Source organism: Symphalangus syndactylus, chromosome 1, assembly GCF_028878055.3.
Source record: "Symphalangus syndactylus isolate Jambi chromosome 1, NHGRI_mSymSyn1-v2.1_pri, whole genome shotgun sequence".
In the NCBI taxonomy this organism is placed as follows: Eukaryota; Metazoa; Chordata; class Mammalia; order Primates; family Hylobatidae; genus Symphalangus; species Symphalangus syndactylus.
The window spans coordinates 24,667,072-24,692,187 of NC_072423.2; the positions used below are offsets into that span (position 1 = coordinate 24,667,072).

Sequence of the window (25,116 nt, forward strand, 5' to 3'; positions counted from 1 at the left end):
CGCGGCCCCGGCCCCCACTCCGGCCCTACCCCTCCTCCCGGCTGCCCCGGCCTCCTTTCACACCTGCCGCCAGCTCAGGTCCGGCTTTTGCACCGTAGAGAGACGGCGTCGAGGTCCTGGCCGAAGCTGGGCACTGGGGGCAAAGCCGAGGGAGCGCGCGAGAGAGGGTCGGCAGCCCCTCACCCCGGGGGAGGTGGGCGATTCGGGACTGACGGACAGAAGTCCCGGGCCCGCCGGGCTGGTGGCGGGGAGGAGGGGGTGGAGCCGCCGGGGAGGGCGGTGCCGCGGGGAGCGGAGCCCAGCCTCTCCCCCCACCCCCTTTGGTGCCGGAGTCTCAGTGACACAAAAAGCTCCCGCTCGGTGCCGAGCGCCTGGCGGCGGTGTCCGACCGCGAACGCGGAGGGCGGCCGGGCAGGTGCGGGTGCCGCCCGAAGGGCCGGGCCGGGCCGGGAGCTCGGGCTGCAGGCGCCGCCGCCGCGCTGTCAGCGCCCGCCCCGTTGCTCTCGGCGGGAGGAGCGGCGGCCGCCTGCCCGGGGCGCGCGTCTGGCTGAGCGGAGCGGGCGCTACGGGACCACCCGGCGACGCTGTCGCCGCCGCCGCCGCCTCTGTAGCGAGCACCCGAGCCCGCCGCGGAGAAAGGTCGGTGAGTTTCGGTTTGTTTCTCTGCTCTGCCGGCTCCGGGTCGGGGGCGGGCAGAGGGGAGCGCTGGGATGTCTGCGCCGCCACGGCGGCCGCGCCAAAGCCGTGGAAGCGGGAAAGGGCAGCTGCCGCCTGCTGTAACTGTGGGGATCTTCTGGACCGCGGAAGGGGTAGCGGGGCCACAGGGGTCCCGGGGAGGGGAGCGCGGGGTCTGGCGGGGCACGGGGGAGGTGGTCCCGGGAGTTGCGTGTCTCCCGAGAGCTGGCGGAGTTGGGCGGGCGGCCGCGGCGGGGAGCGGCGCTGTCGGCGGCTCGGCAGAGTCCTCGGATGCCCCTGGAGCTCCGGTCCGAAGGAGCTCGCCTAGTGCCCGCGCCGCGCGCGCCCCTGGGTGTGCACGTGCGCGCGCGCCCGCCCCAGCTGCGCCCCCGGCCCGCACACACCCCGGCTCGTCTTCTCCCGGTCCTCTAGTCTCGCGCCTTCTCCACCCCTAGAAGTTGCCCCAGGGCCCCTCCCGGGAGGAGTGGGCGCTGTGACGGGCCAGATGTTGGGGGTCTTTTGTGCAGACACACGCGCCTGGGGCGCTTGCTCCTGGAAGGACAGCGGCAGGACAAAGCCAGCTGGACTCGTGGGGCGCTGCTCGGGAAGCGGCGGTCCTCAATGCCGCCTGGGGTGGGGGCATGGCTTGGGGAGCGCTGCCCGAGTCTGGAGAGAGTAGAGAAATTGCCAAAGCAGAGTGACGGTGATTTGATGAGGTGGCGGTGACTTGATGAGGTGGCGGACAGGGGCAAACGAAAGAAAGATGCTCGGGATTGCCGCGCTGTGTGTCTGTCTGCGCGGGTGACTAGGCGCCCCGCATTCTCAAATGACCGGGTTACCTAGTAGATTTTGCCATTGTGTCTTTGTCCCAAGATGTTATTCCCCACCTGCTCCGATTTCTTTCTTTCCTAGGGCTTACTGTTGCTAGTAGACGCTCTGCCACCAGAGGGGAACTCGTGGGCGGGGGAGACTGCGGAGGAGGGGGGAGGTGGTTATTTATCCTGTAGAGATAATTAGGAGCCGTGACGCCCCCTTCTCGGCCGCCAGCCCTCCACACCTCAACTGCCTTGCTCCACCTCCCTAGTGCACCCTCTCCAGCCCCGTCGGCCCGGGAGGGCGCTTGGATTTCCTTCTCCGAGGCGCGTAACTAACCCTTCCTGCATGTATTTTCACTGCAGGCTGAAGAAAGCTCAGTCTCAATTGTGTTTCCTGCCTGTCAGCCTCTTGCCTCCTAAACGCGTACCATTTCCACCTGATGTCATCACGCAGAAGGGGGTGAAAGAGACTCGGTGACAGATACAGGTAACCCCCCACGATCTGGGTAGCCTCCTGGGTGTCTCTGGGTCATTTGGGCCGACAGTGCTGGCACAGGGCTGTTTGGGTGGTTTCTGCATCGACATCGTTCCTATCTGTGAGAAGGTGTGGGGGCTGCTAAAACTCCTGGTTCAAAGAAAGAAATTGCAAATGACTTTATATCTTCCCTTTGAAGAAGCCATTGGAGGTAGGTGCAGGGTGAATTTGGGATTGTAGAAATCCCACCTGGTTTCCTTTGATGGGAATTTTCATATAATTAATACACGGGCAGTTGTATCTGAATGTGAGGTTTCCATAGATGCCTGCTTTCTTATCTGTAGTAATATATTTAGGCTTCAGTCTAGAGGTGGGGTATCCTTTGTTGAAAAGGTATCATTGGAAGGCTGATTGTACTTTTGCCCAGTGCTCTAATTGAGCACTGGTCAAATGCAGTGACCTTCTTATGAAATACTGTCTTTCTCCTGTTCCTTCATTGTAATAGTGTTTGCAATATTAAGAGAGACATGCTAGCAGTGAGTACTGGGAGGTGGAAGGGAGGGCTGTTGGGGGCAGCAGAAAGAGAACAGAGAAAACAGCTTGAGTGAAGTTTCCCTTTAGATAGCCATGAACCAGTAGACACTCATTCTGCATTTTATCTTTAGGTTATTGGGGCTTTTCCAAAAACTCTGGCCTGTTCTTTTCTTTCCAAGGATAGTTCTGTTTTGATGTCAGCCTAACCAAATCTGGGGTTATCTTGATAAGAGTGCAATGAAAAAACGTAACCTTCAGACTTAGCAGGACACTCCGGTATTAGCATTTTCTCCTAGAGGGCAGAGTCCTGCGCATCCTACACTAGTAGCAGGGAATAAGAATGGTTATGGAAATGGGCTTTCGATTTTTCTTGTAGGAAGACAGATTGCTGAGGGCCAAAGGCTCCTGGTATACTCTCTTTTACACTGCAGCAGCACCTTGGTATCTGTGACAGATTCTCTCTTCACCATTTTCCTCCAAATCCCTTGAAAAATGAAGTTAAAAACTTGAAAGATTTATTATTCACCTCTAATGTAGTTTTGTTTTGGAAGGTGACTTTAAAAACATAGGTGACACTAGCATTTATCCTTCTACTACAAGCATTCAGGAGTCACTAGTAAAAGTAGTTGAGTTATCTAGTCCCAGGTGAAACAAAGGCCAGTGCTTTGCAAAGATCAGATGAGTAATACGGTGCTAAGACAGAGGTATTTTTGACAAGTAATTTTTATGTCAGCAATAGTACAGGGTGTGTACTGTGTTGCTGCAAGAAGAAAAAACGTGATGGGATAATAGGGAATGTAATAATGCAGTAGAAACAAGGGCGTGGTTTTTTTTTTAATAGAATAAACACTTCACACGCAAAATTCCACATGGCAAAACAGTAGCCTGCACATGTAAATGCACGTCCAAGAACAAAGATAGCCACGGTGCAGTGTTAGGTTTCATTGTGGTTTTAAATTGTGTACAGTAATAAATCATAATAAAGTGTCCATTGATGCTTAATTTTTTTTTATATAAGAAGGAGGCTCCCCACCCTCAGATGTGTTTAGCTTTAGGCTGGAGGATCCCTAGAGGCTATTAGACTGATCTTTGCCTCCAATGCCTGCTTCCTTTCTACAATGCTCATTTATTCATTTAGCAGATGTTTATTGGCACCTGATAGATAGTGGACTCTGTGATAGATAATGGACTCAAGGGGTTGGGGTTGGCTGTAGGGGGAGACACAAAATTGAACTCCCTATAGGAAGACCTGATTCTAATTAACTTCAATGGAAGCTCAAGAGAGGTAGGATTGGACTTCTGGGGAGAGAAAATATGGTCATCCAGCCTCGACTTTAATGCCTCTTTCATTGAGGAGCTCACTGCTTCATAAATGGCTGTTCCTGTTGTCAGAAGGTGGCCTTTTCATTGTAGTCTTTTTAGCTGAATTCCATAGAGTTCGATCCTTACATTGTTGAGGGTCATTCTGTTTTCATTTCTAATTCCCTCAGAGTTGTTTGAACCCACCTATACTGTCAGCACCCTCTGCTTTTCAAGGTAGTGTTCAGTTCCTGATGAAGGTGAATTTTGAAACAAATGCTGCTTTTCCGTATTATCTGATTTAGAAAACAGATTGATGGGATGCTTTTGCAGATTTTTCTCTTTTTTAAATAGTGACATACCAGCAAGATAGGTGAGGTTATGCTGCAGTAACAAATACCTCCAAGTCTCCATGGCTAAAGACAGTTTCTTTCCTTCCCATGCTGTATCCAGTGTGTTTGGCAGGTGGACCCTGCTCATCGTAGTCACTCAAGGACTCAAACTGATGGAGTCTTGGTCTTGATGTGAGCTTGCAAGATCATTGCAGCATTGGGAAGGAAATGCTGCAGGGTCTTGCTCTAGCAATTATGTGATCCCACCCTGAGGTGAGTTCCATCACTTTGGCCAGAACTGGGCATATGACCCTATTTAATCACAATTCAATATTTCTTGTGCTGAAAAAGGGAGAAGTGGATATGGGTGAGTAGCACTAGTGACTTCCACAGTGATCTGGTCTAGGTGAGGTTAGAAAGTGTGTCCTAAGGGACCTAGCTCAGTGCTTGGTGGGTATTGGATGTCACAAGAGTATTGATTAAATCAACAACCTGTAATTTACAACCTGCATATTTACTACTCCAACCTGTAATTTACTAATATATGGTCCTACCCCAACCTGTAATGTACTACCAATATGTTGATATGTCATTTACTAACATGGTTGTACACTGGTCATCAAATAAAATAATTATAATCCTCTCTTTGCCTATTTCAAGTACATGTTTACTCTGAAGTGAAAGGCCATTAGGTATTTTCAAGGCTGATTCTAGGAGGTTGTGAGCTTCGCATTATGTAATAGAGTGGTGTTACTTACAGACTTTCTCTTCCTCACCATCTGCCTCTTGTTTAAGGCTTCCTGAGTTTGTTTGGAACAGCCCAGGGTAGAAAAAGAGTGGCAATGGGCCTAGGGCCACCCAGGAGGTGGCCTCCTGCAGCAGAGACCACAGAGCAACAGATAAGATCTAAAGGGGACAGGAATGTGTTTAGGGTAATCTTGGGTCACCCTTTTGTTACTTTGATGTTTAGAAAAAGCAATTTGGACAAGAGGCTTTTTCTGGTCACAGGACTAGTAGAACACCGAGAGAGTTTGGGGACATTTGTGCTTCCATCAGCAACTGTATTGACTAGGAGGGTGGTGAGTTTTAAAGCCTTCCTTGCCTCACTCTCCCTAAAAAGAGTTGGATGCTATGGAATAGGCATTGCAAGGTACTCTGGATTCACCAGTTGGTGGCTTGCAGAGATTTTGCTTTGGGAAGAGCTGTTCACTCATATATCTTTGTTCACATTGTGATAACTGCATGCATGGATGAGCATTTTAAAGATTTGATAAATACCTTAAGCATAAGCATAGAATTTAACAAAATGATATTGCTTTTGGTTCAGTAATCACCTTGGCAAAGTCATTTTTATAAAGATAGCTCTCCAAATAAGGAAGTGGTGTGGTAAACTGTGTTAGTCTCCAAGTCACAGTGACTGAGGGGATATCAGTATCAACCTAGGGAGGTTGAGACCACCCAGCTTCATTCAAGTGATAAGATGTAGCACCCAAAGTGTTTCTGAACTGGGAGATGAGCAGCTTGGAGACCAGCAGGAAGAACCAGATATAGACCATCCAAAAACCCATTCAGGGTGCCTGGGGTTGGGCCGAGGGCCAGGCACAGACTGAGGGAGAAGGAAAATGAAGCCCTGAGGGACTAGTCTTGAACTATATTTGGGAAGCCTGAAAATGCATTTCTATATTTTCCCTGGCCTCTGGGTCCCTACCACTTTAATTTCATACCCAAGTCAGCTGGTCAGGTAGAGGACACTTGTGGCATGAAAGTGGTTTCTGGCACTGCCCATTGTGATGTCATGGAAACCGGAAAGGAAGAAGGCATTGGTTTTCCTGCTCCTTTCCCCATGGCTTCGAGAGTTACACTGTGTGATCCAGCAGTCTGACTCCGTGATTGAAATCACAATTGGGATACAGTTGGTAGAGATGCTTCTTAATTTACAGTGGGGTTACATCCTCATAAACCCCTCATAAGTTAAAAATATTGTTAAGTGGAAAATGCATTTAATACACCTAACCTACTGACATCATAGCTCAGCCTGGTCTACCTTAACTGTGCCCAGAAATGCACATTAGCCTACAATGGGGGCAAAATCATGTAACAAAAAGCCTATTTTGTATCAAAGCATCAAATATCTCATGTAGTTTATTGAATACTATATTGAAAGTGAAAAACAGATTGGTCGTATAGGCACTTAAAGTATGGTTTCTACTGAATGTGTATTGTTTTCATACCATTGTAAAGTCAAAAAATCAAAGGTCGTAGGTCAAACTGTTGTAAGTAGGGAACCATCTGTGCTTGTTACATGCTTAAGGATTTTCTATTTCTAACTGACTCACCGTCATTGTAAGATTTAAAGAGGGAGGCCTCAAATAGTGTATCTGTGACCTGCATCTCCTTTGGGTGGTTCTTGATGTCCATAATTTCTTGGCCTAGATCATGTTTGGCTGCTAAGGCCTGGACTACGTTCTTTGTGGAGTTGTGAGGGGGCTGCTTGTGATCTCCTGGGAGTGGAGAGGATGCCTTATTTACCCCTTGATGTATTAATGCCTGCATAAATAAAACTCATTGCAAACATCCTGCGTGATGAAACTTACTCAAACATCACGTAGACTTCCTGGTTACCTGCCTTTCATGCAAAGGAGGGGCTGAGCAAATGAAGATGTGCTGCTGGTGGGAGCCAAGTTATGAGGAAGTGGAATCTCCAAATGCTGTGTTCTGTGCTTGTATTTTCTCTTTGTACAACCTCCTCTCCCCTGCCACTATCGCATTCCCACCTACCAAGGAAGTGTAACTTTCCCGGCTCAGTTCTGATTTAGACATCCAGATAATCACACTTGGTGCACTCCTCACTGAGGTTTGACAAAAATTGAAGAGATTTTGGTAAAAGTTTTGACAGATACTGTGGAAATAGGGAGCATTCTTTCTTTTTTTTTTTTTTTTTTTTTTTTTTGAGATGGAGTCTTGCTCTGTCACCCAGGCTGGAGTGCAGTGGGGCATGATCTCAGCTCACTCTAATCTCTGCCTCCTGGGTTCAAACGATTCTCCTGCCTCAGCCTCTCGAGTAGCTGGGATTGCTGGGATATTTTTTTCTATTTTTAGTAGAGACAGGGTTTCACCATGTTGGCCAGGCTGGTCTTGAACTCCTGACCTCGTGATCTGCCCGCCTTGGCCTCCCAAAATGCTGGAATTACAGGCGTGAGCCACCACACCTAGCCAGGAGCATTCTTCTTACTATTGCTGTTCTGCTCCTTAACAGATTCACTGTTCCCCCTTAGTGACAGTTCTCACTGCTGCATCTTAGTCAAGAACGTTGTTTCTCTCTGGGCTATGACAATGGTCTTGCTCACTTTCTGGCTTTCCCACCCTCACTCCAGTTTGGAAAATGCTGTCACTCTTAGACCACTAGGCCAATTAATCCTTCATCCCCTCACTTAATAACTTTTAGTTGCCCTTGTGGGAGGAAGCTCATATTCTTCAGTTTTGCTTTTCAAGTTTTCCCCAGGTTGACCCCCAACTTCCTTTCCAACCTTGACTTTTCCTCTGCCTGACTTTAAAACTGAACATTAGCTGGGATGGTTAATCCACTGTTGCCCAAAATGTTTTTCATTGCCTCTTTCTTATTCTAGCACATTCTGTGGCCTAAAATGTCCTCTTCCTTCCTCTGCCTCTATCCTATCGTTAAAGCCTCAGTTCAGCTCTGAACTCTTCTGAAAAATTTAACTTGATCACGTTAGCCTTTAGAAATTCTTTATAATCCAAAGTTCTCTGGCAAAATTGCCTCCATCTCTCATTTCATTCAACATTCATTCATTCATTCTACAAAGAGCACTTGTCATAGATTGTCTTGTATTATCACCTAAGATTGAAGTGTCTTTTTCTTTCTGTTTAATTGCAAAGAATAGAAATTCACTCAAGCTAGTTTGCATAAAGGGAGGTGAATTGAAAAGATGTCCCAGGATGTCTTGTCATTAAGCCACATTTCCCAAGAGTTCCAGTGAATGGGACCCTTCCAGTTATCGCTCACCCTGGACCTGCTTAGTGCAGGAGAGGGTTGGGGGCACAGTTCCTTCCAAGGGGGCCTGTGGCTGGCTGATGTAGCAATTGTGACCGCAGTTAGCCTACAATGGGGGCAAAATCATGTAACAAAAAGCCTATTTTGTATTAAAGCATCAAATATCTCATGTAGTTTATTGAATACTGTATTGAAAGTGAAAAACAGATTGGTTGTATAGGCACTCAAAGAGATCTCAGTTCCCTTGCAAGCTCCTTAAAGATGACTAGATGAGGCTTTACACCATTGTGTGTTTGCCACCATGTTTGTACACAGGAAGGGCTCAGTAAACAAATCATTGGTGACTCTTTGACAACACAGAAAACGATTTTGACTTACAGTGATTTAAAGGAATTTTAGACCCTTTTAGTTTGAAGTCTTAAAGGAAGTTAAGAAGATAGAAACTTATTTTTAAGAGCTTCCCCTACTTGCATTAATAATGATTAAATGTTGAATCAAATTATAATGACTAGGCTGCAGTGCGTATACCAATGTTTGGGAGGTGAATGTTCTCAATGAGGGTCATCATTCTAACAAAATTAGTTGTTACTCAAAGTCTGTTTTTCAACTTCCATTTGCCTCCTACTTTGCCCACAAAAAAAAAAAAAAAAAAGAAAAAGAAAAATAAAGCAAGAGAAAAAAACCCTCTCCTTGATGACATATAACAAGCAGCTTTAGGACTTTATGGCCTACCAGGCCACCCCACAATCTAAAGGAGCAGGCATTGATGCCTGGATTTGTGATGACTGAGTGTAGTTAGTTGCCCACTGCTGACTGCCCCACCTGCCTTTATAATTAAAGGCTTCAATACCTTTGTGATGTACAGCTGTTTTACCTCCCTTCTTTTGATTTTGGAATACTCATTCACGTGATAGAAACTCTTCTTTGATACTCAAAATGCTTGATCATTATGAGAGTGTTATTATGAAAGAGGGAAATATGTTCAGCTGCTTGAAGAAAATGACCAGAAATACATTAATATTAAAATAACGCTCTCGGCTGGGCGTGGTGGCTCACGCCTGTAATTCCAGCACTTTGGGAGGCTGAGGTCAGGAGGTCGAGACCAGCCTGGCCAACATGGTGAAATCCCATCTCTACTAAAAATACAAAAATTATCCAGGCATGATGGTGTGCACCTGCAATCCCAGCTACTTGGGAGGCTGAGGCAGGAGAATTGTTTGAACCCCGGAGGCAGAAGTTGCAGTGAGTTGAGATTGCGCCACTGCACTCCAGCCTGGGCAAAAGAGCGAGGCTCTGTCTCAAACAAACAAACAAACAAACAAAAAAACAAACAAACGAAACACTTTCAGTTTAAAGGGTAGTGAATAGGGCTGAGATAAATGTCTCAGGAACCAAGTATTTGTTGTGATACTGTTTTGCAGTTGTGTTGCTCTGGGGCAGGTTTGCAAATTGCTTCCTCGAAGGTTAATAATATGAGATTAGCACATGGACAAATCTGTGTACTTTGGAGAATTTACCCCTTTGTTGCATGAGACATAAGATTACTGCCATTTTAAGTGAGTAATAGTTAATTCAACCATGCAGGTAAAGAGGCGTCCTTAACTGGGATAAATACTCCATCCACTCCCACTCCTTCGCACTGGTACTTCAGAAACTGAAGGTACAGATCCATCTATTCACCTATGGTGGTGTGTAAAATAGCATTTGAAACACTGAGCATCAGGTATTTAAACCATTTATTGGGCAAACAATTGCATTCATTAAATGTATTTTGAATGGCCGGTCATGGGGGCTCACGCCTGTAATCCCAGCACTTTGGGAGGCCGAGGCGGGCAGATCACCTGAAGTCAAGAGTTCAAGACCAGCCTGGCCAACATGGCGAAACCCCATCTCTACTAAAAGATACAAATTAGCCAGGCGTGGTGGCGGGCACCTGTAACCCTAGCTACTCTGGAGGCTGAGGCAGGGAGAATTGCTTGAACCTGAGAGGTGGAGGTTGCAGTGAGCTGAGATTGTGCCACTGCACTCCAGCCTGGGCGACAGAATGAGACTCTGTCTCAAAAAAAAAAAAAAAAATGTTGAATGCCTATGTTTTACCAGGCATAATTCTAACAAAAATCCCTGCCTTCTAGCTTCCTGTATGTATTTAACTCATAATGAATTGGGTTTTCTGCTTTTTTTTTTTTTTTGTAACGGCAAAGCTAAAAGAGTAGAGAATAAAAGAAATGTATCTGATATTCTCTCAATTCTTGATACCTTAGCATATATGCCTGCCTTACATGGCTCTAATTCAGGTAAGTCATTATGAACTGGAATTTTATAAAGTAAGATGGGTTTGGGTTTAAATTTCATGTCTGCCATATGACCTGAGTGCACAAGGTCTTACTGAGCTTTGTTCTTCAGCTGCAAAATGGGGGAGAACCAACCTCATTGAGTTAGTGTGAGAACAGGAGAGACTTACATATTAAGTGCTTAGTGTGTTGCCCCCCACAATGTAAGACGAAATAAATGGCAGCTGTTGCTAACATCATTATATCCAGCATCTACCATCCACCAATCACTGGGCTCAGTTCTAGAAATATCGGGATGAATAGGCATGGTCTAACCTGAAGAAGCTCTTGAGCTAGCCAAGGAGGTAACAACATCCAGATAATTACAGCCTTCAGCATTTACACGGGAGTTTCCTTTGCCTGTCATTATTGTCAGAGTCTTTCGGTTGGAAAGTCTTTGTAAAGCTTTGTTTAAGTGGCTCTGAGTTTAAAATGATAGACCTTCTCAGGAGGCAGTGGGAAAAAGCTGGAAGCAACTGGTGGAGAGGAGTCTGAGAAAGGGTTCTGAGCTAGCCCACAGGCAACTTGAGCCTTCCTTAAAGGAGATGAGTCACCTTTCTCCTGTGGCCTCACTCTTCCCAAGTGAAATGAAGGACATCCTCTTTCTCAGGGTCTGCTTTCTTGAGAGTAGAGTGACCCCCAGATTTGCCCATGACTAAGAGCATACCTGGGTCATGGAACTTTCCATTTTAAAATAGTCCCAGAAAAATTGGGATGAGCTGGTCACCCTCCAGTCTTGTTGTGTGATTGTTGTTTGGCATCCTGAAGCAGGCTTTGTAGAGATCTGACATTGTTAGTAGAGATACAACCATCCTACAAGAGAGGAGCAAACGGGGCAGAGTAAGATGGGAAAAAACATTGTAGCCTTGTCAACCCCTTTATTTAGGAATCTGCTTTTTGGAATGGGATATTTATTATTATTATTAAAAAGAAGAGAACTGTTTAATAAAGGCAAGGAATCTAGGCTATACAACATAAATATAAAGTTAATGAGACCTTTTAGAAATTCTTCTTAAAAAGGGGTAGCTGCTTGGGGCCCGGTACACAGTAGACACTCAGTAAAGACTTACTGAAATGGTGGCATCAATTTATTCTTCAGAAATACTTTTGAAAGCTGCATAGAGAAGTGCAAGGGGCCTCTGAGACCTGCATTCCAGGACAGGTTGAGGGGCTGAACACTGTGGGCTTTGAACCAGTCTGCGCCTCACTCTTCTGGGCCCTTCCATCACTCATTTGAAAATGCACGCGTCTAGATGTGCTCTGGGTTTCCTGTGCTGATATCTGAGTGTGTTTATGGACAAGCTGATGCTCTTCATGACTGTGTTTTTTTTTTTTCTTTCTGGTGGAACCGCATGATGCTAGCAGACAAGTTGCTTTGTCTTTTGTTTGAAGCTAGGATGCCTCTGGAACGTTCCTATGTTGTAAACATGATGGTAGTGTGGGTTGGATGGAGGGGGGCATTGTGTACTCAGCACCCAGTGTTTTCTTTCCAAAGATTCCAGAGGGTTTTAGTGATGAGTCTGTAATACCAAGTGGGGTCTGGGAAGGGAACCAGGCCTGGCTCCACCGTATAGCAGATATCTTAGAGATCTCAGGAGCTGGCCTCCAATTTGCCAGCTTTTCCTCTCTCTGAGTCTCCATTACTAACATGTGGGATTGATGGAGACTGATAAGGCCCTTAGCCAAGCCACCAATTCTTCTAGTATTTAGCTGATGCCTCAAATGATAACCCTTTGTGCTCTCTTTCTCCTTGGAACCTTAGCAAATTGCCAGCAACAAACAATTAGTTTGTTGGTTGCCAGTTCTGTAACCTCATGCACAGAGCTCCTGAAGGCAATTGCCAGACACTTGCATGCCTCTTTCCCATATAATCATCATGCACACCAAGATACTGTATTCACTGTGTTCCTGGCAAGCCAGATTTCTTCATAGTCTATTACTTCACCGAATAAAAAGGCAAATGACTTGTTTTTGGAAGGGGAATCTTATAGGCAAGCAAAATGCATTTAATAAATTGCCTTTATTTTTATACACAAAGTGCTAAATATTAGTACAAAAAGTTCATTTCTCTGCAGATTAAGTACAGGCTAATCTATGTTTTGGATTTTGGATTTTTTTGGATTTTGTAATATTTACATTACACTTAATATTCAAACATTATATTTACTGGTTGAGCATTCCACATCTGAAAATCCAAAATGCAAAATTCTCCAGTGAGAATTTCCTTTGAATGTCATGTTTGCACTCAAAAAGTTTCTGATTTTGGAGCATTTCAGATTTCGGATATTTGAATTTGAATGCTCAACTGTAGTTTTCTTTTTTCCAACAGAGGTGTCAGATCTATTAAAAATTAATTCTTCATACACCCTATATCTTACAACAAAATAATAAGTTATTTAAGAATTGCATCTCAAGGCAGTCCACACTGCCCTATAAAAAGTCTGTTAATTAACAAGGAAAAATGTCTTCACTGAGAAGGAAATAAGACTATGTCAGATTTCACCCCAAATTTATTTCATCTTATTTGTAGAACTTGTGCGTGGAGATGCTAAACCCTCTCTTTGTGCTCCTTAAAATAACATTCTCTTGGGGTCAAATCTAGTTTGCAATGAAGATTGAAAAATAGATGCCATCTAGATAATTTAGAATTCCTTATAAATTAGGAAGACAGTGATAATCAATTCTGGATTCTAAACCTGAGTCAGCCTAGTTCTAGTTGCTTCAGCATTTATTTGATTTCATGTCTTTGGCTATTGCAAAGGGCAACAGTATTAGCTTCTGTTACCGCTTTTAGTAAAGGTGAATGTGATTTTACTGAGACAGAAACCCTGGAAATGGGTTGTTTGCCTGCAATCTGCAGTTCTCTTCTTCCCATCAGAGGAAGCAGTTCTGAACAGGCTCATTGTCCTCTGGGTTCTGGAGTCCGCTTCCCTCATTTTTATTTCTCCCTCGAGATTCTGACTTGTAAAGAAACAAATTTCTTCCTTTTATGAGGCTTTTTAGTGCCAGGTGACTGGTGTCGTTCGATATAATCTATAGTACTTAACAGCTAAATACACTTTGTTTTCCCCAAGCTGATTACAGTGAAAATAAGAAAACGAGAGAGAGAAGGCCGGGCGCGGTGGATCATGCCTAATCCCAGCACTTTGGGAGGCTGAGGTGGGTGGATCATCTGAGGTCAGATGTTTGAGACCAGCCTGACCAATATGATCAAACCCCATCTCTACTAAAAATACAAAATTTAGTTGGGTGTGGTGGCATGCACCTGTAATCCCAGCTACTTGGGAGGCTGAGACAGGAGAATTGCTTGAACCCGGGAGGTGGAGGTTGCAGTGAGCCGAGATTGCATCACGGCACTCCAGGCTAGGCAACAAAAGCGAAAGTCCGTCTCAAAAAAAAAGAAAAAAAAAGGAAACTAGAGAGAGAAAGACAACAGTTTGAGGGAGGAGGAGTGAGTAAAGAGAAGAATAAGGGTAAAGAATTGCGTAGGTGTACAGTATTTTAAAAATTCGATTTTAGTCAAAATGAAGAACAACTGTTGTTTACATGGTGGTGTTGGCTTCGTAATTAAAAACATTTTGCCCAATGCAAATTGAAGTTATTATTAATAATGTATTAGAAAATGACATGGAAATTTATCAGATATTTTCCTTTCCTAACTATCTTGGATTCCACAGTGTATTTCATGACAACCAAAAGATAATTTGGGAGAGTGGAGGAGATAACTGTAGTACAAATATAGTAGTAGATAGTGTTTATTAGACGCTTTCGTGCTTTCAGTTTAAAGTGCTTTAATCATGTTATCTGGGAGGCAGTGGAACTTGGAAAAGCCAGGTGACTTGTCCAAGGTTACGTGGCAAGTTTGTACTGGAGGTGGAACTGGGATATGTGACCCTGGGCAGTCTGGCTTGAGTCCTTCCTCTTAACTGCCTGTGAGCCACACTCACAACTGGGATTAGGGTTCGACAGCATTTTGAAAACTGGTTCAGTGTAACGTAATGTAGGAAGAGATCTGACTTCTTTGCTGACCTGTCTTTGGGAACAAAGATGGACAATTTTGGCCACCCATCTATTGAATGTGTTTGATGTTGACTTAGAGAATGGGTTGTTTGAAAGCATGCGTGTCAAGTTTTGTTGGGAGATTTGCAGCGAGATTTCTGGCTATTACCTGAGTTTTGTCCTGTGCTAATTCAGGTTTCTGTGAAGTCAGGGTGTGAATTGTTTCTAGAAGGGCCACTTAATTGAACACCAGTGTATATAGTTATGTGAGAGATTCTGTCAGACGCTGGAAGCTTAGGATTTTTCAGAATATACTACTGAAAAGCTGTGAACAAAAAATAATTTTTTTTTTTTTTTGAGACAGAGTTTTGCTCTTGTTGCCCAGGCTGGAGTGCAATGGCGTGATCTCGGCTCACTGCAACCTCTGCCTCCTGGGTTCAAGTGATTTTCATGCCTCAGCCTCCTGAGTAGCTGGGGTTACAGGTATGCGCCACCACACCCAGCTAATTTTGTATTTTTTCAGTAGAGATGGGGTTTCTCCATGTTGGTCAGGCTGGTCTTGAACTCCTGACCTCAGGTGATTTGCCTGCCTCAGCCTCCCAAAGTGCTAGGATTACAGGTGTGAGCCATCGTGCCTGGCCTCAAAAAAATGTTTTTATAATCCTCCCTCCCTAGTTACTGTTTCTCCCTGACCCCATACCAGAAAGTGGAATAAATCATACCCTTTTGTATTCCCATTTCTTTGTGTAGTTCCCTTTCCCTGGAACATGCTTTCTCCCTATCCTTCCTCTCCGCCCTCCCGCAAAACATAGCATAGTGATGGAAAGCTGTAAGTACCATATATACAGTCATCCCTTGGTATCTATGGGGCGCTGATTCCAGGAACCCCCTTAGAAACCAAGATCCACGCGTGCTCAAGTCCCTGATATGAAAAGCCATAGTTTTTGCATATGACCTATGCACTCCCTCCAGTATACTTTAAATCATCACTAGATTACTTATAAAGCCTAATACAATGTAAATGCTACGCAAATGTAATGTAAACATGATGTAAATTAAACACAATATAAATGTAAGTTGTTGTTATACTGTATGTTTAGCAAGTAATGACAAAGTGAAGAAGTCTGTGCACATTTGGTGTGGAGGTAACCATTTAGTGTTATTTTTCCTGAATGTTTTTGATCCATGGTTGGTTGAATCCACAGATGTGTGACCCAGATATGGAGGGCAGACTGTACTTTCTTCGATACTTCATTCCCATTTCACTTCTCCTATTGATCCTCCTCCAGCTCCCTCAGGCGGACTTACTTTTCTTTCCATTTGTTCTTTCTAATCCCACTTACCCTGTGCGTGATAATTCTGCGTATGGTTGCCTCTCCAGCTCTATTATAAGTTCTTTAGCTGTAGGAACTGCTATCATTTGAATGTACGTGTCCCTCCAAAATTTATGTTGGAACTTAACCCCAAGATGATGGTATTAAGAGCTGGGCCTTTAGGAGTTGATTAGGCCATGAAGGCTCTGCCCTTGTGAATGGGATTAATGCCCGAAGAGGCTTCAGAGAACTGCAAGGCCCTTCCATTTCTTCTGCCACGTGAGGACACAACAATAAGATGTCATCTTGGAAACAGAGGCCTCTCACTAGGCACTGAATCCACTGGTGCTGTGATCTTAGATTTCTCAACTTCCAGAACTGTGAGAAATAAATATTTATTATTTATAAATCACCCAATCACAAGTATTTTGTTGTACCAGCACAAACAGACTAAGGCAGAAATCTTGTCTTGTTCAGGAGTTTGGATGAATGAATGGAGGCTCAAACAAGCAAATGAACAAACAAATGATTAACATGTGAGTTTTTTGGGATTGCTTAGGGTGTATGTTAGTGGACAAAGATGTTAGACCTGAGCATGGACTTGTGACTGTGGCAGAGGCTGGCTAGATGCTCACCAGAATCTCGGCATTTTGACCTCTGGGGCTGGATAATTCTTTATTGTGGGAAAACCATCCTGTGCAGTGTGGGATGTTTAGTAGCATCCCTGGATTCTACCCACTAGATAATCAGTTGTCGCAGTTCAGTCAAAGATGTCTCCAGACATTGCCAAATGTCCTCTAGGGGACAAAATTATCCCTAGTTGACAATCACTCGACTATACCACTTTCTGTACCTAGGTGGGGCCATGTGACTGGTTCTCACCAATGGGGTGTTTATGGAAATGAGAGGCAGTTCAGAGTGGGATGCCTTTTCTACCCTCGTTCTCTTTCTAATCTGCTGGTCAGTTTCAAGGGTCCAGGGGAGAAGTCTGAAGTCCCAGGATATGGCAGAAAGAACCTGGGTTCCTAAGAGACCTTGTGGAGCAGATCCTCCCTTGCCAAATGTCATTGGAATACACTGTGAAGAAGAGAGAAACCATTACTGCATTTGGCCACTCAGGTTTGGGGGTGTTCATTTTGGCAGTCTACTGTCTGACTTTCCCTGACATTTGGGATGAAGGGACCTTGCTGAAGCAGCCGTGCCAGTATTCCTGGTAGTGAGTAAAAATAGAGATTCCAAACACAAAAAAAGGGACAGATTTTGTTTGTTTTTTCTTGTGCAGCATCAGTCTTATTGCTATAATTCTTGTAATTTCTATATTTTATCAGAAAATGAGATGATGATAAAATTCGTTATTCCTACTACTCCAATAATTTTGATGTGTGATTAACAAGCAGCTTTGAGCTATAAATACTTTCAGTAGAAAGTAATAAAACCTCAAGTGTACTGGCAGTTTTCATTTCACTGTGTATGTATATGTGTCTGCAACACAACTTCAAGTTGAGATATTTGTGGCAATTTATGTATAATGCATTTTAACATTTTTTGGGAACAGTGACAAATGTGGATACCCTGCAGTCACAGCTGTTTCCCACAACATTAATAAATAAATCACTGTATAATATGGCAGTCTTTGAAATGGACTCTTATGTGCTTAGTCCAGCTGAATGCCATGGATTAGTGTCCTGTAAAATGCTGAACCCGAGAACTTGCTTATCAGACTAAATTCAGTGCACCATTCTAAGTTTATTCTGCTTCAATCAATTGTGTTTGTCATTGTGTCTACGCAGAACCCCTGACCAAAATACGTAAGTCAAATGGTTTCATTTGGTGCCCATCTGGATGACAACAGCCGAGTTGTTTGTGGGAGACAATGGCTGTTTGTGGATGAGTCCTTCGATGGCTGGAAGCTTTGTGTTTGGTTCAGTGGTCTGTGTGCCTGTTCTATTTGCACAGGATTCAATCCTTTGTACAAAGAGCCACCCCAACTGAGTTTCACCATACCTGTCACTCAAAATCCCTGTCTCCAGGAAATATAGCAAATCTGCCTTGAGGATACAATGGTCAAGTCTCTTTTTCCAGTAAATATCCTGCTAGGTGTCTTAACTTCCAAATATCTGAGTCCAGTGTTTTGTTCCCCCATATAAAGCATTTGCACAATAATGAGCATGAGACTGACACTTATGCCATGAATTGTGTGCCAGGCTCTATGGGTTTTGCTTACAGTGCGTGCATACTCCTTACAGCAATCCTATGGGGTGGAGTAGAAGGTTCTATTAATATATCTATTATATGGGTGAGGAAATTGAAGCACAGAGAGCCTAAATGACTTGCCTGAGGTCACAAAGAAAGTAAAAGCCAGAGCTGGGATTAGAACCCAGTCAAGACGTCTCCAGCATTGATGCTGTAAGCCACTGCAGTATGCTGTTGCAGCCTCGTCATTCTGTTAAGGAGATGTGCTTTCTCTGAGATCTCCTGTATTTTCATGACTTCGACTAACATCTGTATATGATGCTTAAAAAGAGTTGTTGATATTATTGCTTGTTTGCTTTGTGGGCTGAGTGTACTTTCTCAACTTCATTGTCAGCTGATGCTCTTGTATCTTCCCTAACTCTTGGCATAATGCTTCCATGTCAGAAAGTAGTTCATTAGCACGTTGATTTGGTTATTTTTATACCAAGATGCTCCTTTAGAAGGTTACCCTGCAGGAGTAAGAACATGTGTACAAAGGGATGCAATTGCCAGGTGGTATAGGAACGAAATGGCAGTGGAATTCAGAGGATTCAGAATGCCTTCACAAAAAATGTAGTATTTGACAATGCCCGTGAAGGGTAGACAGTAATTGTCTGGACACATGGCAGTGAGGAATGGCATTGGTGACAGCACGGGGGTAGGTGGCTCCTGTCTTCCAGACAGTGAGTAATGCTTTATGACTGGGACTGGGAGTATGGGAGTATGGGAGTAGGAATAGTATGAAAAAGTATTGGAAAAGTTGGTGGGAGGGGGACTTAGGGATTTATTTGACAGGAAGCCATTGATGGTTTGGGGACTGGAGGAGGATGTGGTCATAAAGCTGTGTTTTTAGAAGCTTAATCTGGCAGTCATCAATATGGATTGGAGCAGGAAGGACGAAGGTGGGGAGACCATGGAGGTGGGGGGGGGGGTCCAGAGATGTAATGAAGACCGGAGCCCTTGGGGAGAGTGGCAGGAATGGGAAGGTGAATGAATGCAAGAAACATTTCAGAGACAGAACTAGTAGCAGTTCGGAGATTAATTGAATGAGTGGTGAGACATACACAGGTTTTCAAGTCTGAGGTATTGGGTAAATAATGGTAACAGATATAAAATTGCAGGGAAAAAAACAGATTTGGGAGAAATTAAGAGTTTGCTTTAGAAATAGCATTGAGTGTACAGGTCAGAGCTGTGCCTTCGTGGGTAATCCACGCCCAAATGGTCATTATGAATGTGAGGCTTAAACACTTTACCATCAGGGAGAGAAGCCCTCTAAAGAGCTGACCATGTAAAGGCATAGGTCTGAAGGATTGTAGAAACGAGGAAAATAAATTTGTTTTCTGGAACAGAGGACACTTGCCTGCACTGACAATTAAATTTGATGTCTTATTAAATTTGATGTCTTATTTAAAGTTAGGATGTAGCTTAACTTATATTTATTATTCCCAAATTGGTTATGATTTCAACTGGATTTAAAATATTGAAAAGATTTTACAGACGGTGCTTAAGGACTGTTACATATAGGACCCTGTCTGGAATATTGGGAATCTGGTTGGAAGATCCCTTCTCACACAAATTGGTTAACTCATTAGCCTCCAGGTGTTACCCAAGTTGTTGCCTCGTTTAGAATGCCTGCCTTCCCTTTCTTCCTCTATCCTTCTATTCAAACCCTATCTCTTGCTTCAATACCCTGTTCAGATCCCATCTCTGAATCCCTGATTCCAACTGGAAATGGCCTTTGCTGCCTCCAACATCTTGCAGACCATGGCATATCCCTGGGGATGGCCAGGTGCTGGCTGGTGATGCAGGTGGGTCTTTGAGGGCTGGGCTTATCTTATTCATCTTTGCATCTCAAGCATCTTACTTATTTTTTTCACCAGGTCAGCATAAAGAGTGTTTAAGGTCTGTACCCAATAAAGCTAAACTTCATCTAAGTTGTAAAAAAACCCCAGGTGAAATAAAATACACTATGGAAGTGACTTCAATATCCTGAAAACACAATAGCTAAGAACCAGACTGGGATTAGCTATCCCACTATGCTTAGTCCTAAATCCAAGTAGTTAAATTAACAAAACTATTCACCAGAGAACTACAAGCAACAGCTTAAAACTACTTGGCAGTGCTTTATATACTTCCAGAGGAGCCTGTTCTGTAATTGATAAACTCCGATATACCTCACCATCTCTTGCCACTCAGCCTATGTACCGCCACCTTCAGCAAATCCTAAAAAGGCCTTAAAGTAACCATGAGAACTGTTATGTCTCTTCCTAGTTCTGCCTCCTTAAGGACTTTGGTGATCTAATGCTTCTTAAAATAGTCCCACATTATTTTGAATATGATTTCTTCAGTGGCCCTGGTTGGTTGATTGAGGGCTCTTTCATCAAGAAATGTTCTTTCCACGTGTGCACTCTAACTACACTTTGGTAGCTGAATCCTGTATTTGTAATCAGAAATACAATATGTTGGCTATCACCAGTGACTTGGTTTATATTTGTCTACTCTTCAAAAGACGTTGACTTCGTTGATGGATTCTTCTCTTTGGTCAGTTCATGCGCTGTTAAACTGCGGCAGCGAGGAAGTAATATTAGGGAAATAATTGTGTCATTTTGCCTTTGGTTTTACCTAAGATGTCAGGGTAGCTTTTCAGGAACTGAAATACACTCAAGCCCAAACAAGTAAAACAGTACTAAAGTATAAAATTAGTTTTTATATTTTTAAAATTAAATTAATTAGACAAAGTACACTTACTATGGTATGAAGAATGATCATGAATAAACAGAATGAAACTATGCTTATTAAGATAGATTAGGAAAATACTTTAGAGGATGCAAGGGGTTTACTTTTCCTTTTATGAGATTTGTTTACTAATAAAATTTCATCTCCATCAGCCTCAACAAACGCCCAGTAATTAGTACCGATTAGCTAAGATCTGCTACCCTGGGCTTGGAATGTTCTATTTTCTTGGAAAACAAGTCCACTTTCCTTGGGTTGTGGGGGAAGAAGTGTTATTTCCTCAGAAAATATGTCAGGTAAACTGATGTTCATAATGGACTTTTGAACAATTAGAGTTCACTATGTGGGCAGAAAAAAAAACAAATGGTGGTGGTAACCCCACTGCTGTAAGATGTGAGGGCTGCCCGTGTTTAAGAATGGAGACAGAGGCCGGGCGTGCTGGCTCACGCCTGTAATCCCAGCACTTTGGGCGGCCGAGGTGGGTGGATTACCTGAGGTCAGGAGTTCAAGACCAGCTTGACCAACATGGTGAAACCCCGTCTCTACTAGAAATACAAAATTAGCCAGGCATGGTGACGTGCCTGTAATCCCAGCTACTCGGGAAGCTGAGGCAGGAGAATCGCTTGAACCCAGGAGGCGGAGGTTGCAGTGAGCTGAGATAGTGCCATTGCACCCCAGCTTGGGCAACAGAGCAAAACTCTATCTCAAAAAACAAACAAAAAAAAGAAAGGAGACTGCAAAATTTTGAGTACAATTTTAAATATTAAATATCTCTGATATTTGTACTTATGTAAGTTAAAAATATTGCTAATATACTTGGCAATAATTAACTTTTAAGCATTTTGTGAAACTCTGCAGAATTTACCCAATTTCATTCTCATAATAATTAGGAGTAGGTTCTGTCTTTGCCTGTATTTTTTGATGGGCAGACAGAAAGCACAAACTTCAGTAGCTTGCTCAAGATTGTGCTAGCAAGTGGCAGAACCGGGGCAGAACCCCAAATCTGGTAAGTAGAAGCATTGATATGTTGTAGTCCATTAAAATATATTAATCTTTCAAAATTTTGCAGTAAGTTATTGAAACAAAAGGAAGCTATTATCAGAAACAAAATAAACTAATAATAAACATCTTTAGAGTAATTATTTGCTCACTACAAAAATGAGCATGGTATTAAAAATGAAATACTAAAAATTTTAGTTTCAATTTCAGCCATGGTATACTTTAGTAATAATAGAGTTGTAAAATCTTATTATGGTTGTTTTGTTTCTATGACAGAAATTCATCTGGAAATTATAGCACAACAAATGCCTGCGAAAATCATGATGGTAGTGATTATATCAATGACATAGTTGTGGAAGAAGAGAATAATGAGGTTATTTTGAGGGAAGTCCACTACAGTAGAATAGCAAATGCTTTTCAAATGTAGGGCAAGCCGGAAGGGAAAGAGGCCTAACTTTGGATTTATAATATATCATGAAAATGGGGGGTTGGGAGAGGGATGTGGTTTCATGAATACTTTGGTGATTAAAAATTGGACTGCAAGGAGTTAATTTCGAATTTTTAACCAGACATTTTCAAGCTTGTTAGCAACAGTTTTGGCTCTGATAGTAAGATTCTTAAACAAGCATTGTTAGTCTCTAGCCTGTTGCTCTATGAAGTTTCCACCTCTAGGACTGGAAGGAACTTCAACCATCAGGTTTGCTACCTGATGTGGTTTGGATCTATGTCCCCACCCAAATCTCATGTTGAATTGTAACCCCCAGTGTTGGAGGTGGGGCCTGGTGAAGGGTGATTGGATCATGGGGGTGGATCCTTCATGATGGTTTAGCACTATCCTTTTGGTGCTGTTCTCCTGATAGAGTTCTCACGAGACCTGGTTGTTTAAAAGTGTATAGCACCTCCCCCAACCCTTAGTCCTGCCATGTAAGATGCCTGTTCCCACTTTGCCTTCCACCATGTTTGTAAGTTTCCTGAGGCCTCCCCAGAGCGGAGCAGATGCCAACATCATGCTTACTGTACAGCCTGCGGAACCATGAGCCAATTAAGCCTCTTTTCTTCATAAATTACCCAGTCTTAAGTATTTCGTTATAGCAATGTGAGAATTGACCCATATACTGCCCTTAATATAGGATCCTTTCTTGGAGGCTCCCTCACAAGTAGTTTTAGTTGTTGCCGTGAAGATAATGGAGCTATCAGAGGCTTACTACCTCTCAAGTAAATTGCTCTTATTTTATAGTTGGAAAACCTGAGACTAAAAGCGGTAACTTGATAGACCAAGGGCTCTGCAGCTCTGAGGTGGGCCATGAGTTGTCCCTACCAGAACAAGCCAGGCTGTTCATGCTCCAAAGCCCAGCCTTACCTTCTGAAGACTTGGCATCCGGGATACCATGAACCACTGCCATACAATCCCACAACCTGCAGAATAGCCTGGTTTTACCATTAGAGAGTCATTTCTTAATGATGTGGTGAAAACAGCACGAATTTTGTTCATTTGGTCGTCTGAGGGCAATAACCCTTCTCTTTATTATCAGCCCTGTGATCCTAAGTAAATTACTCAGCGTTGCTGAGCCTCTGTGTTCTGGTTTAAGATGAGACCAGTAAAATCTATCTCGAGAGGTCATGGAGATGATGAATCCTGGTAATTGATGTGTTGGAGCACTTGCAAGGTATCTGGTGCTGTTTTAAGTATTGTATATGTGTTACCTAATTCTCAGAATAGTAGTCTAAGGTGGGAATCCAGAGGCAGGCCCAGAGGAATGAAATGATGTGTCTGAGTCCAGAAGCTGGTAGGTGGACAATTCAGTGTCAATCAATTCCCTTCTGTTTTTTTTGGGGGGCGGGGGTGGGTGGGAGTGGGAGGCAGTTAACTGTCTGTGAGTCCTATACTAAACTGGCAGTGCCCTTGTGAAGGTAACACGCACACACCTCTAAGCAGTTGTAGTAGCCAATAATTTGAATCAAAGCCTAAGGTAAAAGCCTCTATCAGAAAATACAAATGCTTCTAGTAAATTCTAATAACACCCTCTCTGGGAAGCAGGTGCAGGGCCTTGGGGTGCCATTATCAGGATGGGGTTGGGGATGTCTGATGGAGGGAATATGGAAAAGACTAAGGTGGCACATTATCTATACAGCTGGGCTGAACTGATTTGGGGCTGGAATCATGGGTGTGATGTGTGTGATGGGTTAGGAGTCAGGTGGGCATCAGAGGTCGAGAAGGAGTTAGGGGAACAGAGAGAAACAGGGATGCTCAGTTTCCCCTGAACTGTTTTGCCTGGACTGGAGCTGGAGCCTTATGTGGGTTTCACTTCCTTTCTTCCTGGGCCCAAAGAAGTGAGGTCTATAAACCATAGTAGAAAATAGGACGTCGATCCTTTTTCTTTCTTGGTTAACCTTGAAAGAACTCCCCTTCTCCCTGCATCCTAAAAAAGGAGAGGAAGAATGCCCTGATGGAAAACCTACAGGGAGTAGCCTTCAGAGTTCATGCTTGGCCAAGAGGCAAACAGCATAGCGGGCTTTGGAACCACAGAGTCGGCAGGGATTTGAAGTCTTCTCTCGAGGGACAGCAAGCTAGTAGGTAAGGTGACAGGCATGGTCTCCCCTTTCTTCCTGGGGTGGAAAAAAACTGGAGCAGGGGAGATCCCAGAGTAAGAAAATACCACGTGGGAGATGAGGACAGGAAATGCATCAGACATGAAGATTTCCATGCCTGTGAGTGTTTACAGTAATCAATCCCACCCTCAGAGGCTGGGATCAGGAGAGCCTATTTCTCTTTGGAGTGCGGAGGCCACGTCACAGCTGCGATGGGATTTGACCACCAACAGCTCCCTGCTGTGCTTTCCACAGCCCAACCCGACACAGCTTCTTTATAATCCCGAAAGCAGGGTATTCATGATAAAGGTGGGTGCAGGAACGTAATATTTCCACGTTTTCAAATTATTTCTTTCCAAGAGAGCGTGAGGTTTGGAATAAATGGAAATACTTTTTTAATGGTGTAACAAGTTATATGGTGACTTGCCTGTCTTTTCCTTCATGGATAAAAATCAGAATCAACAAGCCCAATGTAAAAGCCTCTATCAAGGAATACAAATGCTTCTAGCAAATCCTAGTGACACTGTTTCTCTCATGGTTTCCTGTCCAAAGTACATCTGCTTATAAACTTTCTCATTTTTCTTTACATCATTGTTGTGCCAAGTTCATGGATCATGAAGGCTGAGGAAGTTGGTGGGTAAGTGGCTTGTCTGAGTTTATGAAGATGATAAGCTTCTGGGTGTGTGCATGTGTGCGCGTGCATGTGTGTGTGCCCACTCGGTTACATGAGTTTTCCTTTTCACTCATTTACTGGACATTCATTTACTTTGAAGTTCCTT

The 25,116-nt window shown here is 43.7% G+C and overlaps 1 protein-coding gene across 3 annotated transcripts in view; it reads left to right on the forward strand.

Moving 5' to 3' along the window:
* The first annotated feature begins 357 nt into the window (after positions 1 to 357).
* RNF152 (ring finger protein 152) overlaps positions 358 to 25,116 on the forward strand; it is an 88,180-nt gene continuing 63,421 nt past the window's right edge. The window contains exons 1-2 of one of the 3 annotated variants that reach the window (XM_055297387.2): positions 358 to 643; positions 1,854 to 1,977. The gene's annotated coding sequence lies outside the window, so the exon portion shown is untranslated. Of the gene's footprint in view, positions 644 to 1,853; positions 1,978 to 2,006; positions 2,177 to 25,116 lie in introns of those variants that run through there. The other 2 variants (XM_055297380.2, XM_055297397.2) reach the window with 2 other exon arrangements.